We start from the raw sequence: 20,263 nt of genomic DNA, 5'->3' as shown, positions 1-20,263 counted from the left end.
TTATCATGCAATATTTTATATGCTCTACTAATCATTCTTTTTTAGCAGCTAGCAGCAGCTTCTGTTCTAGATTCCATTAAAAACTGTACTAATGTTGGTCTTTCATTTAGGACCCCCATACTTCTTTCTCTCTGTCTATACTCTGACATAAATCCTTGATAAGGAAGGAAATCTCTAACATGCAGTCAGAATAAATTCTTGATGCCTTCCCTTTCTAAGACCTTTCCCTTTTTAGTTATTTGCTCACGATACCTTGGTTCCTTTGCCAGTTTTCTCCAGTAAATTCCAGCCCCCTCTTCCCTATTGTCTGCATACCTAATTGCAGTCATCACTATCAGCAGAATTTCCTTTCTTCATTCCTGTGTTGGCTTAGTTCTTTGAATACTTTCTGCTACTTTATGAAATTAATATTTTTTTATGATTATTGTTATTCTCCTTAAAGATCTGCATCCAAAATCCTAGTCTCTCCTTGTTTCTTGAGCTTCCCTCTGTTTCACCATCATCCCTTTCCACTTTGAATTATAAGTTTCTGTTTGTACAGGAGCCTTAACTGTATAGCTCTGAAAAAAACTTCAAATCGGGTAATCTCAATCCACCATGTTCTTTTGGAAGAATCAGCTTATCCCACTTGAGTACAGAGCAATTTTCACACTAACACAATCATGTCACTTGGTCGATCCATTAGTCAAAACCTGTTGACATCTGGACATCAAAATCAATTGCACAAGATAACTTTTTCAAGTTTTAGAACTTAAATAATGTAATTCTTCTAAAACTGTGGATTATTTTCCTCGTGAGAGCCAGAAATGCTAAACACATTCACATTCAAAAGCAAATGGTGCAAAGAAGCATTCACACTGCCATAGAAGCATCTTAAATATTGTGCAGACACAAGAAAATGATATCCTGTGTTTCTATTCTGATTTGTTTATAGGCTTAGGATGTATGACAGAAGAATATCACATAAAAATAAAACTTTTCATTAACATCTACATGAAAGATCTAGACAAGCTACAGTGGTTCAGACCTCCTGCCATCCATGGAATATATGCAACTAACCATTCAAGGACACTACAGTCTTTTAAGCCACATGACTTCCGGATTCCCACACATCTCACTTTTTCTGTTATAGGTCAGCTTAAAAAAAGAGTGAAGCACAGCTAAGCTACAGCGGATGGGGTTTGGCTTTATATGAATCTACCACTAAAGACATAGGAAGGTAAGACATTGTGAAATTTGGAAACCATCTGGCTGAATTATTGGCGCATTCTTGAAAGGTCATTTAAATATATCACATGGGCCTCCACTAGAGGAAGTTTAAGGTATTGCACAATGAAGACTGTAGTTTATCTTGGTCTTATTGTAGCTTTTACTGCTTGGTTTCATTGTATGATCATTTTATCCTTCAATTTGAATAAAAACAACAACTGACACAATACTGTAATGCATCCTACAAAGAAAATATTAATAGTTCTTGTAAGTAAACTATAACAGCAATTAAAGTGAATCAAAAGTTTAGTTTCATTCAGTAGAAGTTAAATCCAGCACAATGGGGAAATAAAACGGTTACTGTCATAAAAAAGACAATATTTGAATTTGTGTTAAGACATGACTAAAGTGATGTATGTGTTATCACCCACTGTACACAGATGTACTGTGAATTAAAAAAAGAACCCAAATGCTATTTTTTTCATTGCTGGATGCAAACAAGAGATTCTGGTATTTGTAGTAGCTCATAATAATGTACATTTAGTAATCTGTTATGAAGGTGCTGATTTCATATTTTTTTTTTAATTTGGAACTTGGAATCAGCACCAGAAGAATTCCAGAGAGTTGAGTAACCAGTAGAAGGCATGGACAATGCTGGATCTACAACAGATGATATATTAGTTTCAGGCCAGGGGAAAAACAGCATGATAAGAAACTAGTATGGTGGTTCAGTGCATTTTCTCTCTCTCTCTCTCTCTCTATATATATATATATATAAGTATATTTAAGTTAAATAAGAGGAGATTTAGTGTGAGTGTGAGCTGATGTGTTATTAATAGGGTTACAAGTCATTTGCAATAAAGGAATTTTGTAGTATACCTCTAACTTTAGAGAACTGTAGGCAAACCCATGTGTTGCATTACCACAGACTACCAAAATAGCAAGCTGTGTAAGGGGAAGAACTTTCATAACTAGCCAAAAACACTGCATCAGTAAACCACAACAATATTCCCTGTTGCCTTCTAAGTAGCCTAAAACATAAGCTAGCTGGACCACATGAACCACTCTTCAGCTAAAGCCTCAAAACAGGTTAGCTGCCAGGTGAATGGAGGGCCACAATGGTCATCCTGCTTCATAAGGATGGACCATCAACTGACCACATGAACTAAAAATCCATCAGTCTGTGAAGTCTAAAATGCAAAAACATGGAATAAATTAGCATGGAAATGATCAACAAGGAATTTGGATACATCCCAGTTTGGCTTTGTTAAAGGAAGATCTTGCCAACTTAGCCTGGTAGACTTTTTTAAGAGGGTTGCTGTGGCTACACATGAGGGGAAAATACCACTTACATTGACCTCTTCAAGGCATTTGATACAACACCCCACTCAGGTATTGTTTACAAAATCTCAGAACTAGGCAATAATCCTTACATAACTCACTGGATTATCAGCTGTTTCACAGATGGGACACAAGAAGTCAGGTTAAGAGAGATCACCTTCACCAAGGCACCAGTCACCAGTCACCAGTGGAGTATCCCAGAACTCTATGTTGGACCTGCTCTTGTTTGGCATCTACTTCTTGGAAGTCAAGACTAATGTCAAAAACATATGATTCACAAAGTTTGCTGGTGGCTGTAAATTGGGTGCCATCATAGATTTCCTTCACTACACCAACATCCTACAAGAGGGTCTAACACAACAAATGACTGATTTGAAAGCAACTGATTAAAACTCAATGCAAAGAAATGCATTATAGTGCCCTTTGGGAAAGTGTTCACCCAAGCAAATTACTTCATAGATGAAACACCCCTAAGAGTTGACATGATAGACAGGGATCTGGAAACATATGTACACAGTAATTTGGCATTCGACTAACATATTGCCAAGATAATAAGAAAATTATTCTGTGTCTACCAATTCATAAGTAAGGCTATGGCATCCAAGCCCAAGAAAGCAAAAATACCTCCCTGCTCAGCAAATATCAGATCCATAATTGAGTACAATGCCCCATTTGGCATGTACCTAATCAGATACTTGCAATAGTTAGAATGCCCTCAAAGGTTTCTTAGCAGAAGAATCCAGTGTATAAATATTCTGTATTACACAAATCATCTTAAGGTCCTATCTCTGTACTCCATCTCCTACAGGTTACTGATGGGCAATCTATGCCTACCATATAAACATCCTCAGATCCAGCTCTGATGGATATTTTGCGCATCCACAAGACAAACAGAACCAGATACACTATATCCAAAGACCTGAACTTTGTCTATGACATAAATAGAACCAGCTGGAAGGACCAATATGTGTCTCATAGGATCATTGCACTATAGAATAAGTTCCCCATCTGCTTAAAGTAGAGTTCATCCCTGACCTTATTCAAAATAAAACTTGATCATTGGATAGAAAATTTATCCCCAGTTTGTTCCTCATGTCTCTGATGGACAGAGGTCAACAGTAAGTCAACAGAAAACTTGATCATTAGATGGAAAATTGCAAATTTACCCCCAGCCCATCCTTCCTGTCTCTGATGGACAGAGGTCGACAGTAAGTAAATTAATCCCCAACTAACATACTACCCCACTCCACAAACATAAGCCGTAGCTAACTGCTTACTAACATACCTCACCATATGTGCATCCAAGGAACTCAAGACAAAACTGGGTTGGGTTGCACAGCAAGGCAATGCATAGTCTGGTGGACTTTAGCCTAGCAAGAACCTGTGTATCTATGAACCTATTATATATTTGCCTTTCAAAGTACTGTAGAAAAAAATTAACTTTGAAACTCTGAGCTTATTGGATGGGTCATTAAGCATTGCAATAATGTTAAGTACATTTTCTGAATTTCTTACTATTCATTACTAATCTAACTTCCCTGCTTCAATTTTCACTTAGAAATAGCAGAACAATGGAGTATAACAGCCATTATCTATCCATCCAGTAATTCAGACAGAAAACTGAAATATATTTTTAGCAGCCAAAGTACTACTGATCATATTATGTCCTTTACTGAAAGAAAAATATATTTTAATCCAACTGAAAAGTATATAAAAAAGAAGAATTAGACAGGATATTATTAAATTCCATTATTACTTCATACAGCAATGGTACTCACTACTACTAAAATAGACAGGCAATATTCATACCAGCAGTCCTTTCAATTTCATGAAGCTCCCTTCAAACCTTAAATAGACAAGGTCCAAAGAAACACATATAAATCTAAATGAAAACTCAAGATGCTGAAATTAATGCATTTAAACACAAGAGGTTTCAGAAATAAGCAAGGTAACCTCATACTTTTATTGATGCCATGATCTCTGACATTCTTATTATTCCTGCAACCTGGCTCAACCATCACATAAAAATAATAGAAGGTTATAACTTATTTGGAAAAGACAAACTCAGTAACTAAGTTATCAGAAACTTTAAATACATTAAGCCATGTTGCCAAGATGACAATAAAGAAAGCATGACCAAAACAGCCCCTGTAGGACCCCAGAGTATTTAAATTACTAGGCTTTTACATACTTTTCCAAAAACAATAAACATACTTGAATAAAGACTTAACTTCATTGCTTGTAATACTAGTTCATGCATTATTATGTATAGGAAGTGGAAATGTTAATCAGGCCAATATTAAACAACAAAGCACAAAATTAAATCTATACAGACTAGAATAAATTATCACACTTCCACCAAAAATTGACAAGACCAAGAAAAGACAATACAATCACTACAAGATTCTAGTATCAAAATCAAATTATATTACCCTAGATAAAGTATGACCAGACACTATCAGTAACCATAATGCATTTCATATTATATGGAATAAATACCCCATAAATGCCAGAGATAAATAACTGTACATAGGAATGCCCAATATGAGGCTTATTAACAGTAAACAGTACATTCAATAGTTAAGTAAGTTCATATTGAGGAGGGTGTGCAAGGTTTTGTTTTTTTTTTCATTATTTTCCCTGTGCTTGTGTGTGTGTGTGTGTGTGTGTGTGTGTGTGTGTGTGTGTGTGTGTGTGTGTGTGTAAGTGTGTGTGTGTGTGTGTGTGTGTGTGTGTGTGTGTGTGTGTGTGTGTGTGTGTGTCTATATATATATATATATATATATATATATATATATATATATATATATATATAGTTTACTATCATATAGTTGACAGTCAAAATAGCTTAAATGTTGACTAAAAACTTTGACTCAGAATGCCAAGAAAGTCATATTGTAGCAAAAACACTTCGTGTTGTGAATTCAATCTTTCTCAACATCCGTAGATTACAGTCCGACACTGCACATCATCTGACATGATGATTTTTGCAGGGGGAGCAAGCCCCCTGCACCCCCCATGGGGAGCTGAGCCCCCCTCCAAATTTTATATTCCAACTTCGAAATTGCACTACAGTAGGGAAATGGTACCACGATCTCTAATTACAAGATCAACCTCATATGTGCGAATGCACTGTGCATTCACTGAACCGGACTCGCAGAAATGAAGATTCGGCAACACAGGATTCAGCCAACTGTAATTCGACATCCCGTGGTTGCCAAACCTTCGCTCAAAATTGTGAAAGTAAACCATATATATATATATATATATATATATATATATATATATATATATATATATATATATATATATATATATATATATATGTCTGAGTGTGGGCGTGTGTAGAAGGACAAGATCAAATAACTTGAGCTACAAATCACAACATGTCAAGAAAAAGAACACCGGTTGCTGTTTTCCATAAGAAACCACTACCAGTGCAATATCAAATTGTGTGGAGACATTGATTCCTTTATTGTGTGAGATTTCCCCATTCTTCATATTTGTTTGACTGTGGAGCTTGTATTTATAAGTTAAGGGATATGACATGCATGTCCCCCACACACACACACACACACACACACACACACACACACACACACACACACACACACACACACACACACACACACACTCTCTCACATGGGGAGATCAATCCAGCTTAGCTGTACCTGCAAAAAAGTACTTATATTTGGAAGTTTTTGCCATTTTGATATTTCAGGCATTTGTATTGTGTTTAGTTCATCATCATCATCTTAACTCTGAAGGTTTCATAGAGGCTTCATTTCAGGCATAGTTTTAGGATACTTTGATAGAATCTCTGAACCTACTTGTCTGTGTGCTGGTGTATTCTGTGATGTTGCTGATAGCTATGGTAGATATCTGGAAGCCCTACTAGCTGCTAAGTTCTCAGATGTCTTCCACTGTTTCCAACCTAGGCTTGCCATTATCAATACACATCTCACAGATTTTTCTGATTATGTATCAAACATGCATGATGATCAGCTGTATGACTCTTTACTGCATCACTGAGAGACCTGTCATTGGTGGATTGTTTTTGGGGGGTTCATGTTTTTTGAGTACTACTATAAATTCTTATGGTTAGCATTTATTGCCTTGCATGTTGAAAACTGGTCTGTGCTCCATTTGTGCTATTTGTTCAACTGTGGACCTCAGACTCATCATATTTATGTTGCTTGCATTTATCTAGTTTGCTCGCCTACAGACTCCCACATCTCATTCTGCATAGGCCACGTTGATGGTCTTTTGTGTGTCTGGTTCATGTTACTGCTTCTTTTTTTCTTTCCCTAGTAACTCATGTAGTTGGTGTTTACCTACTTTTATCCAATTCAGTGGTCATGCACTCGCAATGCGATAATTTGAAGCATTTGTCAAGTCTAATCTTTGTTTTACAAGTCTAATCTTTTATAAGAAATAGACTGTATTAGCTTATTAACAAAAATAACTGGAATTTGACAAATGTAGGTTGGTATGAATACTTAATTATTGGTGTTGGAAAATGTAGTGAAAATAGTTTTGTCAATGACAGGTAGAAGATGTTAAAAGTAAGATGTCCTGCACGTGGCCGGAAATACCCCTTTCACAGATGAGGTGTGAGGCAGTAAAGTGTTCTCTTTATCAGATGTAGAATTACTTTAAAAAGGCTCTGGTATAACTATGAGTATTGACTAGAAAGCGACTGAAAAATATATAAAGTTTGTAGAAGTTTGCAGAAGCAGAAAAATTAATTTTGACTTTTCTATTCACTTTCCCAGCAATGTAACATATACTCAGTTTTGCATTGTATACCTCTACCAGTAAATGCTATTTAATGAGTTCTTTATTGTGTTGTAGAAACACTCAAGACAGTTGAGGAAACATGTCTGCTATATTTTACAATGTATATTAAGAGAGTGTATTGCTAAAATAGTTTTATGAGGGTCAGACAGTTGCATTAATATCGTGTGCTGCTTATTGTGCTGAACAATATTATTTTAAAAAGAATTACAGATTTGTTGCATTTTAAGAAATATAATGGTGAGCTTAGTCAAACAGAGAAATCGGTTATACATGCCAGCCTATTACAAACACTTTATTATAATGTTCTGAATCTTAGTAATACTGAGATCAATCTGTATAGCTCTGAAACATTTGTTGTTCTGACAGTTTATGCATTTATTGTGGAGGGACCTCAATTGCCGAGTGCCTTTTTTATGAAGAACAGTAGTGACTTTAAAAAACATTTCAGTATATCCACCTACAAAGTGGGAAGTAATTAATTCAGCTGAGTGGTGTTCTCCACATGAAAAATAATATAATTGTTTTACAGTTATTTCCATCCTCATATTCTACATCTGACATTCCTGCTTTTTTGAGGAAAGGTTGGGGAATGGCCCTATTTTATCTCATCACTGCAGAAGACATTGAAGCCTGAGATTTTGATCCCTACAACTCAAGTGCACATCAAAGTGAACTTTAGATAGATGCAATGAAATGAAAAATAAAGTTGACTTTTTTTATTAATGAGCACCTGTGCCCCTCCTTTCCATTCATGGATTGGTACATCCTTTTGATATTCCTGCCTGTGGTTGCAGACAACTAGTGTTGTACCTACTTCTCTGTGAAGGCCTAACAACTAAATATGTACCCCACTCCATGCAAGCTGACATTCAGCAGTACCTCACCACTACTGTATTCTAAATTTTGAGGCCAAACTACTTCAAGGAATGAGGGAAATACATGCCCTAGCAAGATAATTCAGCCATGCTGTCTTGCAGTCAGCCCAAAGCTTTAAGTCTCTGAGATATTAACAGACTACTTCCTGTCATCTTGCGTCATCTTGAGTACAGGGTTTGATTCCTCCAACTTCCATTCACCTATTGTCTAATTCTTAGCAAGTCACTTAATCAGACTGTGCTCCAGGATCACCCCTGAGGAAAATGGATACTTGAATCTAGTATGCTTACCTGTTTAGCAAATGTATAAATGTATAAACAAGTTAGAATATAATAGGATGAGGAGACAGCATGCTGGAAATATATATCTGCTTAGTGTTCTTCAGTTTCTGCTTTGCAGTGTGACACATATCTTTTAATTTATGAGTCATCACCTACTATGATCACCCAAAGCAAAACCAATAAAATAACTTCAGGCTTTCTGAGTGGTTCACATGAGAGAGGAATGTGATGTTTATTCAGTCATTTCCACATGCATGGGCTTCTTTATCTTGATGAAACCTACAGCAACTGGTTGTGATCCACAATAACAACACTAATATTATACATTTCTGGGAGATGTTTAAAACTTAATTTTGCATTTTCACTCCTGCTAGAGTGTGCTTAGAGATGTCAGTTCTTTTGAGTGAGTGGGGATATCCACTGTAATTTTAAATGTACAGGATGTGTTTGACCATGTTGTCCCATGCGGATGTGTTAAGATCTAGGGGTTACTTGATATAATAAAAATCTGTGCTATTTTCAAAGTTCTGGTAGTGGTCAAACAATGGTATTACACTTTTTATTAGGAAGTTGTCTCGACTATGTCACAATGTATAGGTATGGTGTTTTGATCAAGATTCTCTGGAATTCTTGGTGCAACAAAGCAATAGCTGTCAACTGAAGCATTGATTGCAGCCCTTCCTGTACCACTTATAGATAATTGGCCTTGGTACTGAGTTGGCAGAGATGCCCATTGCCAGCAACATATTAGACTTGCTTTAGGGAGTCAACCATCTGCATTTACTAAAATGCAAATTATCCCCTTATGCTGCACTGATGAGCCATTAAAAATGGCAGCATAGGTCATGTCTACAGCTTGTAGGGCTTGGCTTTACTGATCTAAATGCATCAATTAACATGATAACAAAGTAATTGGGCATGCAGACGTCATATAGCTGGCACACCTATATGCCTTTAGTGTGTCTCCCATAGGCCTCGTTTCAATAAGGTTAGAGATACTGGACAGCAGAAATTCTGGTTGTCATTTCTTTTTAATTTTATTGTTGCTGCCAATGTGGAATTTTCTGAGAAAACTTTTTACTTGTTGTTTGGTATATACAAGAACTTTAATAGCACTAGTACCAGGCATTATATAGAGGCTCGTGTGTATCATTCAGTAGTATTTCCGCAACAGTGTAATTCACTACGTTTTTGACTGTCTGGTGCTCTCTGTTATATGTAAGTCACCACATTTCCTGTTGACAGTATAAGTATTTCATGTACGTCTTCATATCATGAAAACCTTCAATTCATGAGCAGGAAAACATTTCAGAATGTAGTTTACATATCCATGCCTGTCTTACTTAGATATTACTTATTAACAACTGTATACATCGTAAATAATTTTTTACATAGTGATGCCTTGGTTGTAGTTTTTTTCTCAGCAACCTAATCTGCCAATACCACACCCTCAGAACAAAAAAATAACATACTCATTCTCTCTCTCTCTCTCTCTCTATATATATATATATATATATATATATATATATATATATATATATAGATAGATATCCACATAAAACACTGATGGTGTAGGATTTGTCTCTGTATGCATTTACTCACATATTGAAATGTTAGTGATATTAGTTGGTCAAATTATATAACAGTCAGACTTCAGGAAATTGGCCATTACATAACTCAAGGTTTTTTTCTTCTTTTATGAGGGTGGATGACTCTGGAGTTATGTATTTAATTTCCGGAATTGTGCAGGTGGAGCCCACATGTCGAGGGGTGAGGGTCCCAAGCCCCCTATGTGAAAGTTGTTTTTATTTTCACTTTTTATTTTAGCAAACAACTTTGATGTGGTGGATTTCACACAATCTCATCAGAGATGATTCATTTTATATGTACGTGTGTATATATATATATATATATGTGTATAAAACAAATTAGCAGGCAACTGCAGTGTTATTAAATGTGTAATCAGAATAAGATAAAGGATTTCTAGACAGACCAGTTGGAATGATTGCAGCAATACCAATGAATGCATATATAAATCAGTCAAAAAGTATAAGCTTACCTAGACAGTAGGATACCTGATACATGCATTTGCTCAATCTCACTACAGTAATTTTTTTGCTGGCTACTGGACTTTTGTTGTATCTCCATTTTAATTGTTTTTAGCACATATTCTAGACTTTTAGCCTATTTGTATCAAGTAAGACATTATTTGTACATGTTGAGTGCCACAATGAATACTTGTCAAACATGGTTAATAGTTCTGCTTTTCTTTTTTTCATTTCCCTGTTATTTGTCCTGATTTAAATTTTAATACAGCTTTTCAGTATCTACCATATAATTCCATCTCACTGTATTTCAGCATCACAATTGTTAACCGACTATACACCCTCCTGTGACATTGCTGTATTTTATTTCTGAATTTGTGAATGTTGTGCCATATTTGTCCTAGATACACTAAACACACTTTTTGCACTAGTACAATGCATTATTTGTAAATTATTCTGAACATCCATGCCATAATGTAAAGATTACCCTCTTCCTTTGCTTAATGAGTCTCACTCCTTTATCAAAGTATAAATGAAAGGAATGAAAATGTATCAGCTAGAGTATTAAAGCCTTTATTACTCCTTTTGTGTTTTGGGGTGAAGAGCATTTTTGACATTTAATACTGCTGCTAGTGTTTCAAGACAATACACAGCTGAAACACTGAAGAATTTAAATCCCTATCAGCATGTCTTAATTAGTGGATATAGCCTGGTATGATTGTGCAGGAAAGGTGATTACAAAAAACTTTAAAAACTTTTTCTCTGAATGGGCAAAGAACATAAAAGGCAATGTGCCATCTGGTTTGTTACAACGGGCTTGTAAACTTGAATCTATGCAAAAGGCAGGAAGAAAAAAAAAATTGTCATGGCTGCTGTGTTTTTTCATGTTCAGCATTTATGATACTGTGTAGCTTAACAAATCTAGATCGATAATTTATTTGTTATATTAAATTCCATGCTTAGAACATTATTTGTATAGCGTATTATTATCAATTTTCAAAGCACTGAATAGGAAAAGTTCAGATAAGCTAGATAGCTGTGTGAACAATACAGCAACATTCCAGCCTTGTCTTGAACACCGATTAAGAGTTGTATCCCTGGATTCAATAAACAATATGTAGGCTTCATGCGAAGCCTACATAGACTTTACATTTGTGCACAGTGGTGCATGGTAAGTGGCAGCGCACATCAATGCACAATGAGTATTAATGCCACGCAACATGCCTAAGTGAGGTTTCATGGCCAGCAACAGTGTTGCTGGCCAGGAAAACATGTAAATGAATGTGGATAGCAATTCTGTTTAAAGCAGAACACCTACAGTCCGCGGTATTGCGTGGAATGCTACAGTGAACACCACGGTTTCACAGATAGCTGTCAATTTGTCACTGTAACACACCTGCACAAAGGCAACATAATCCGGGGACAATTAACCAGAAATAGGAACATGTTTGACATTGTTGTCACACAGAAATGTGGAAAAAACTCACACATACCTCTCAACTTCTTAGAACAAGAAATCTGGACAAAGCTATAAATAATGGGGGGGGCAAAGGGGCAAAACTAGCGACAGAAAAAATAGGGACAGATTCTAATATTGCTCTTCCAAATATAGAAAGTTGAGAGAATAAAACGTTTTACAGTAACATGAATTGTCTGAAGAGCATGACGTTTCAAACTTAAATGTCTGCCATCATTTTCTGACTTTAATCCACAATGACATGCCAGTGATTTGCCAGACAACAAACATTTATTGAGGAAAACTTAAAAAAATATGAGACAAAAACTGGGCAGTCTGCAAACATCAGGATAGTTGAGAGGTATGAACTGAAATGTATGTAATAATGAGTTACATCAGTCCTGAAATCATCCCAGTGATATGGCAGAAAACCACAAATTTGATAAGGAACACATCTGGACAGCTGGGAGGTATGAATGTGAAGTATATCATCCAAACACAGTATGGGACAGTATTATTTATAGTGCAGATTATTGTGATATCCCATTCCTGTCATTCTGTACTGAAGCTGCATTAATGATCTGTAACAGGACATGGACATCCATGTAAAATGATCACTAAGGGGATATGTGTGTATTGAATAAGGATAAACAGATGAACTGTAGGAAGGAGCACAAGGAAACAGGACAGGTGAAACAACCTAATGTACAGCAGATGAGGACATGTCAAGGGAAGATGGTTGTAGCAGCAACACCAATCACATATCTATAGGGTACAGGAGGGAAAGTACAGGCAAACTGTGTTTTATGTGACAGTCACACAAGGTGACATAAAAATGGGGAGGATGTCTGCGTGAGATAAGCATAATTACATGAATAATGCAGAGGATAGCTATCAGGGATCTGGCATACAAGTGGGATAGGGTGCATATTGCGAAGCTGTGTAAACTGGTATGCCTGAATATGAGTGTACTCTTGGCAGAGGTCTCCAGCAAGGTGGGCACAGGTAAAGCCTCATGGAAAACATTAAAACAACCAACCACAGTAATGGACAATATCAGATTAATGCCATCAGTAATCTGATGCCTCTGATATAACATATGTGACTTAGAGTGATAAGTGATGAGTCTGCACATGCACACTTAAGCAGCATTTATGATACAGCCACACTCAATAGTGTAACCACGCTCACTGGCCTGGTACTGTAACTTCTGCTGGAGGTGTTAGGAGAGACACTGTTATACCTGCATGTCACATTATGAGCAATACAGGCTAGTTGACAGGTGTGCATGGCATGTATATATATATATATATATATATATACACACACACACACACACACACACACATATATATATATATATAGAGAGAGAGAGAGAGAGAGAGAGAGAGCACAATCCACACTGTCATGAATGATGTACATATCATTAATATTGGCCAACACCTATGTATGCAGTGTGTGCATCAGCAGAACAGGTAGCACACATGCATCTGGTGTAACAACTTGATTGGAGTTCTGCACCATCAGATAGTCATGTGTATTCCACAATAAAATTACCTAGGTATGGCCAATAAGCGGTGTGACAGCTCAATGTGAAAAAGGTGGTACACTTCAGTTACACATCACTCAAAGATGTGTAGGGAAGTACGTGAAGAAGGTGCATCGTTCTTAGAAACTGGTGTGATGAGTCTGGGAACTATGAAGGCATGATGGCTCTGACGTGGATGTCCTTCAAAGAACCAGTACTTGTGTTACATTCAAGGGAGTAGTCAGCACTGTGGCCACATGTTGGTAGATGTTCCACTTATCATGTACCCCAGGACACATGTCACATACCTATTGGTTTGATTATTGGGTGAGACCCCACATTATACTTGGGTTGTGTGTTTGTTTTCATGACATAACAAATCCCCACATGTTTTCTTGTCACTGCAGGTGTTGTCATGACTGTGGCAGCAATTTTTGGTATGTGTTGATACTGTCTGTATTATACTAATATCACAGTTGGAATCAATGATTGTCCACAATCTGTAGGCATTTGGGCAGCTGTTTGGACACAGGATGTGTATGTCATCAGTGATGTCCATCACGGCAATAATGGACAGGAAAGGGCCTAGCACACAGCCATGATGTATGGACCTGATCATTGGACCTAAGATATAGGTCAATTCACATGTACCAACATAGTGAGATGCCACGTATGTGATACACCGGTCTACCCACTTGGTGATATAGCTGTTTATGTCCACATATGATAGTCTTGATTGAATACCTCAGTGTGGATTTGTGTCAAATGCCTTGACTTGGTCAAGTTCCACAGGATGATACTGTTGACATTATGAGTGCCCCCGATGACCTCTTTGAGGACATCTCTCAGATGTACTGGACCTGTAGTAGCAGTAACAACTCACACAAGTCTGTTGTAGTCACCTGGAATATTGCTAGTACATATGTAGAAGAGGTCCATGATGACATGTTTGTCTACCTCACAGCTGAGGAGAGTCAGGATGTCTTTATACATGCATGCATCAGTTGCTGTCTTCCCAACTCAGATGGAAGCATGTTGATATACACCCTTCTACAGGAACATAGCCCATGTGGAGGGTTTGTGGAAGTGCAGATTTAACTGTATCAGGGAGATGCATGTCCTGAGTTATGCCGTAGGGGATATCTGATGTTGTCAGGGCCCAGTAATTCCATGCAATAGGCCTGGATGAAGATAAGACAGTGCATACTGCCTATCGTGATCTGGCCTAGGTTTTGACACAATCCCCCATGCAGGTATTATTGGGAAACCCTCCCAGCTGGGGATTAGTACCTATGTTACTAGATGCATAACTAATTGGCTCACTGACAAAAGTTCTTGAATCAACGTGCACCAGTAGAGCTGTCACCATTGCAAAGTCGCAGGGATCTGTGCTTGTCCTTCACTGTTTGGACTCTATTTCTTGACAGTTCATTCTAAAGTATATGGCCTTTGTCTTACCCAGTTTGCTAACTCTTGCATATTGGGTGCAATTATTGAGTCCACTAGTGATGATAACGTAGTACAGGTGGAGCTAACACAGACAAATGATTGATAATAAAGGCACACAATCTACAAATAACTGCGGAAATGTGTCTTTCTTATGTTGCCCATCTGAAAAATGGAACTCCATGTTAATCACAGCATGGAAAACAATCCTGTTATGTTGAAACCCAGTGATATAAGCACTGGGAACACATATAAATAGCAATCTGAACATTGACCTCCAAGTGTCTATATTGGTATTGAAAGCCTATCTTGTGCACATCATAAGTCACATCATAATATTTAGAACTTAGGATTTAATGACCTCACTGTACTCAAACCTCATCAGAACACTATTGCTAGAGTATAATGCTCTCTTTTACATGTACCTCAGCAGACTACACATGAAGCAACTGGAGATATTACAGGGTTTTCTCATGAAGAAAATACAGGGCCTACAAACCATTCCACGATGTATGTGGATAGATTAAAAGTTGTGTCACTGTAATCTGTCTCGCATAGGATGAGAGGACATCTGCCTGTCCTCCAGGACAGACTCTGACCCTGCCCTGGTGGGAGTACTGTATATCCACAAATCTGATATAGCTCTTGACATTGGCATTTTCTGTTGAGGAGAACACACACACACACACACACACACACACACACACACACACACACACACACACACACACACTTGACTGCAGTGAGAATAGAACACCCTGTTTTCCTAAGTTTACAGTCTACAGAATTGTTAGCCTAGACTTCCTACCCCACCCACACACAACGCCCTTTGCAACTGATGATAACTGTGCCATATCCTTGTTTTCTCTCTTTGGATTCAGCGATACATAAGCTTTGTGTCTGATTCCCAGGGTGCATAGCTAACTTAATGCTTAGTATATCTGCATTTGTGGTCTTGAAATGATAATTGTAACTTTGACTTATATTGACCTTGGAAAGTTAGACAGTTGATAGTATCAAAATTTCCCAACTTTATACTGAATGACCTTGTGGGGGTTGTGAAGTTAGAAACTGCAATGTGTATCATTACTTTCTAACTTTTCTCTTTAATTATTTTCCAGTACAAATGTATGGTGCTAAACTAAGGGCATGCAGTGATCAGCAATACTTTAAAGAGGTATAGCTGTGTGAATCCCTGAAGTCTGAGGCCTACTACTTAGTAATGTACACATATAAGTCTCTGCCATCATGTGTTAAGTTAATTTCTGTACAAATCTCCCACCTTTTACTTGCTTACATACCAAGTAATGAAATACAAGGATATGCCACATATTCATATTATTAAACAATACATTATAGGTTCAGGACTTCCCTTGTATATGCAGCAGTTGCCACACTTTTAGTTCAAGGCTGACTCTGTCTGATGCAAGCAGTACACAGCTAATACATGGGGAGGAAAAGGTTACGTGAGTTGCCTGGCATCAATGTTACTATATGTATGTTTGTAGGAGGAAGGTTTCAGGCCCCTAGGTGGTGAGTGAGTGTGCTATGTGCTGTCTCTTAGCCAATGCAAGGGAACATTGAGCATGCCTACATCTGCCTACACCTGCAGCAGCTGGTGATTCCAACGCTGACTTCAAATTTGCCTGTGGTTGTGGTGATCTTGGCATTGGTGGTGGGATGTGTGCTTCTACCCCTTGCAGATCCTGCTGAAGCTGTTTTCTCAGGATGATGTTGTGTAGCACAGCAAATACTGTGAATCCTTCTGTACATGTCTATAGATTGTACTGCAGGTCTCCCTCAGATGTATCTAGGCACCAGAACCATGACTTCAGCAGCCCAAGCACATGCTCTATGATATTTCTGGTTTGAGTGTGTGCCTCATTATGGCCTTCTTCTGTGGGTGTGTTTACATTTCTGATGGGTGTCATCAGCCGTGGTCCCAGTGCATGACCTCCATCCCCCAGTAAATCACCTTGTGGGATATCCCCCCTAGCAATCTTCTGGTACAGTTGGGAGGTGTGCCAGATATGTCAGTTGTGGTAACTGCCAGGGTTGTCTGTACACACATTCAAGATGATTCACTTGGCATTACATACAACTTGGCAGTTAATAGAGTGGTAGCCCTTTCTATTTATGTAGCGCCTACCCTATTCCCCAGGTGGTGCCTTAATTTCTATATGTGTGCAATCTATGGCAACCAGTACTTCAGGGTAGTGTGCTACATGGTCGATTTCATGCATATATCTGGCACTCTCCTCAGGAGTGCAGGAAAAATATATGTGGTCACTGGCATGTTGGAGCACAGCATGCAGGAATTGATGGAAGGTCCTGGATGCAGATACCTGTGACGCCCCAGCATGTCTCCTCTAGAAAGGTACCTGTAGCTTAGATTCTAAATGCTACACATACCTTTGTCTCCACTGGGAGAGTCTACACAGCTGCATTATAGCTTGTTGAATATCTCTACCATGTTGGATTGGTTGATTAGCATGCAATACGGACCACGTAGGTTTTATTGAATCCCTCCAGTAGTATCACTGTGGATAAAAGCATAATTTGAAATTCTTAATTTATGTTTCTTTTTTTTTTTCTTTCCTTCTTTCATTCCTTCTTCCTTTCTTTCATTGTTACTCTTCCTTGTTTGTTGTATTTTGAAATATTGCATTGAGAACTCACAGTTGGCCATAACTTACACATTAATTTATTCGGTTATCAGAGATACTAAAACTCCTAAATGAAAATAAGGGTTATCTTTTCACTGCTCCAGTTTTTTGATGAAATGGCTGCTTTGTCACATGACAGCACCAGCTGTAGATGCATGGTTTTGATGAATCGCTGTTAAAGTCATGGCTGATATAGCTAAAAAGGCACTATTTAAAGGGCATCATTATTTTTCATCTAAAAATATCTGTATGGAAAAATTGTTATTCCATTTTGTGTGCCAGCAGATACATTAGTACAATGCATTTGCCAGCCACAATCATCTGTTCTTTATACCTTGCAAATCAATAGAAGACTACACTCTTTTTTAAACAAAGTACACAACTTCCCTTTTTAATGTTATTGCTAAGCAATAATGAATAATGATTTTGTGTTTGCTTTGTAACAACAGTTTGTGAACAATGTGTTATCTTTGGACTGCATTTAAGAGTGGAACAGAGCACATGCAGCTTTTATTCTTACTTGTGAAGGTTACATCTTACAGTTAAGGCACTGCTACAATTAACAGTTTAATGCAAAGGCTTATTGAACACCTGCTGTGTGTATTCTTGCTCGCAGCATTGTCAACAAATAAAAAGATGAGCAAGGCAAATTGCATTTTCATTCACATTGTAAAATTCAATCATATTTATTGTTTATTACAGAATATCCTTACACTGAGATTCAGAAGTCAAGTGCAAGTGCTCAAATTACCCCTTCAGTGCTTTTATGTGCCAAGGACATACTGTTTGTGTTCTGCAAGTATGCCGCTTAAAAGAACATAGAGTGCTACAGTGAAGAATGATAGGCAGATGAACTAAGGACTATATTTGATGGTTTGCTACAGTAGTCATCATTTCTGAGTTTCTGTCTTTCATGTTGCATAGTAACTGAAGGAAAACAAAGGTCATATACATAAGAGTAAGGAACGTGGTGTTGCGTATATTGGCACAAATTCATCTCCATGATTAGTGCCAATATAGGAGGCAGATATAATTTTCTGCCAAAGTGGAAAAGGAACATAGACTTCACAGCGTGCTTTACCTTAGTTCATTTTGTCCAATTCTGCATAGTACATTTACTGTTCAGGAAAACAGGGTATTATATGCAAGTCTGGCATTTTGTGGAATCTAACAGAAGATGCAGTAGTGACCGGAAGATATTTACATCTGAATAACAGTTTCCCATCCTATGATATGTTGCTTTAGATTGTGTAGGAATGTTGACATTCTCTCCTAACATGTAAAGATCGTACACAGGACAAGAAAGGTATTTGAATCAGACATGTTTGGTTTGTGTTGTTGATAATCATTTAATGCCACTCAGTTTTGATTTTGTTTCGGGTTACCTAAAAATATTGTGAAATTCACAAATAATGGCAGTCCCCCAACCCCCACAAAAAAGGATTGAAAAAAATAAATAAAAAAGGCAATGCCAAAGTAGTTCTAAAAAAGTATATGTAAGAAAAATATGGCATTCCTTGACATGACTGTTTAACAGTGCATTTACTTATCTTCTGTCATTCTTCAAGTTTATGTCTGTCTACTTTTTATTCCAGATCTCAGTTTGTGTGTAAATGTATCAGTATGTCAAAGCTGAATTCAAACTTCTTTATACCATACACGTACCGTAACTACCTAACTATTCACAGGCTACATGTGTATGCCGTAATGTTGATAAATTAACTGAGTGAACAGAATGATCTGTGTGGTTCAACAAAATATTTTAGGCATTAAACACCTACTCTGAAGTTCTTCTACCAAACAACTCTTCCATGCTTCTCAAACAGCTGTCATTGTCAGTCTGCAGTGAAATATATTCTGCCATTGCTTGTACTTCTAGTCATAGCATCATATCAGTGAAATAGAATTTCCTTAAACTAGCCAAGATTCATACCTTTCCAGCTACTATACATGATATACTTCCGATTCACCCTTCCATGTTTCTTAACTCCAACTATCCAAGTGACAGAGAGTGAAAATGTTATCTGCTGTGTGCCCTTCACTATACCTTTAGTGGACATTGTACTGATGACAACTCTGTATCAGTATTCTGATAAAAGAGACTATGCACTCACAACCTCTTGAGTATACCCCAGTTAACCGTGCACAATGCTTTGGAGATCTGAAACTACTATTTATTTATTTAACATTTGTTAACCGGGAAAGTCCGACTGGGACATAGCCTATTTTCAGCAGAGTCACAGGGAGAAACTCTCTGGACGCATGTCTTTGGATTGTGGGAGGAAACCAGAGTACCCAGAGAAAATCCACATGAATGCAGGGAGAACATGCAAACTCAATACAGAAGGCACCCCAGCCGAGAATCAAATCAGAAAACCTCTTGCTGTGAGGCAATAACGTTAACTGCTGCACCACTGCGCCACCAAAACTAGTAATTGAGATATTAAGCAGTCTCCTCTCTGTGCTTAAAACCTAACTATAAACTATCAGTTAGTCCTTGGATAGTCCACTTTATCTAACCATAGACTGTCTGCTCATATTTATCACTCACTACTAGCTCAGGTCTAATGCCATAAGAGAACACGTGCATCTTGCTCTGCAAGCCCACCAGCCAA

The sequence above is a fragment of the Protopterus annectens genome, chromosome 3.part0 (assembly GCF_019279795.1).
Source record: "Protopterus annectens isolate FY-2018-M chromosome 3.part0, PAN1.0, whole genome shotgun sequence".
Taxonomy (NCBI): Eukaryota; Metazoa; Chordata; order Ceratodontiformes; family Protopteridae; genus Protopterus; species Protopterus annectens.
This window is presented reverse-complemented; position numbering follows the sequence as displayed.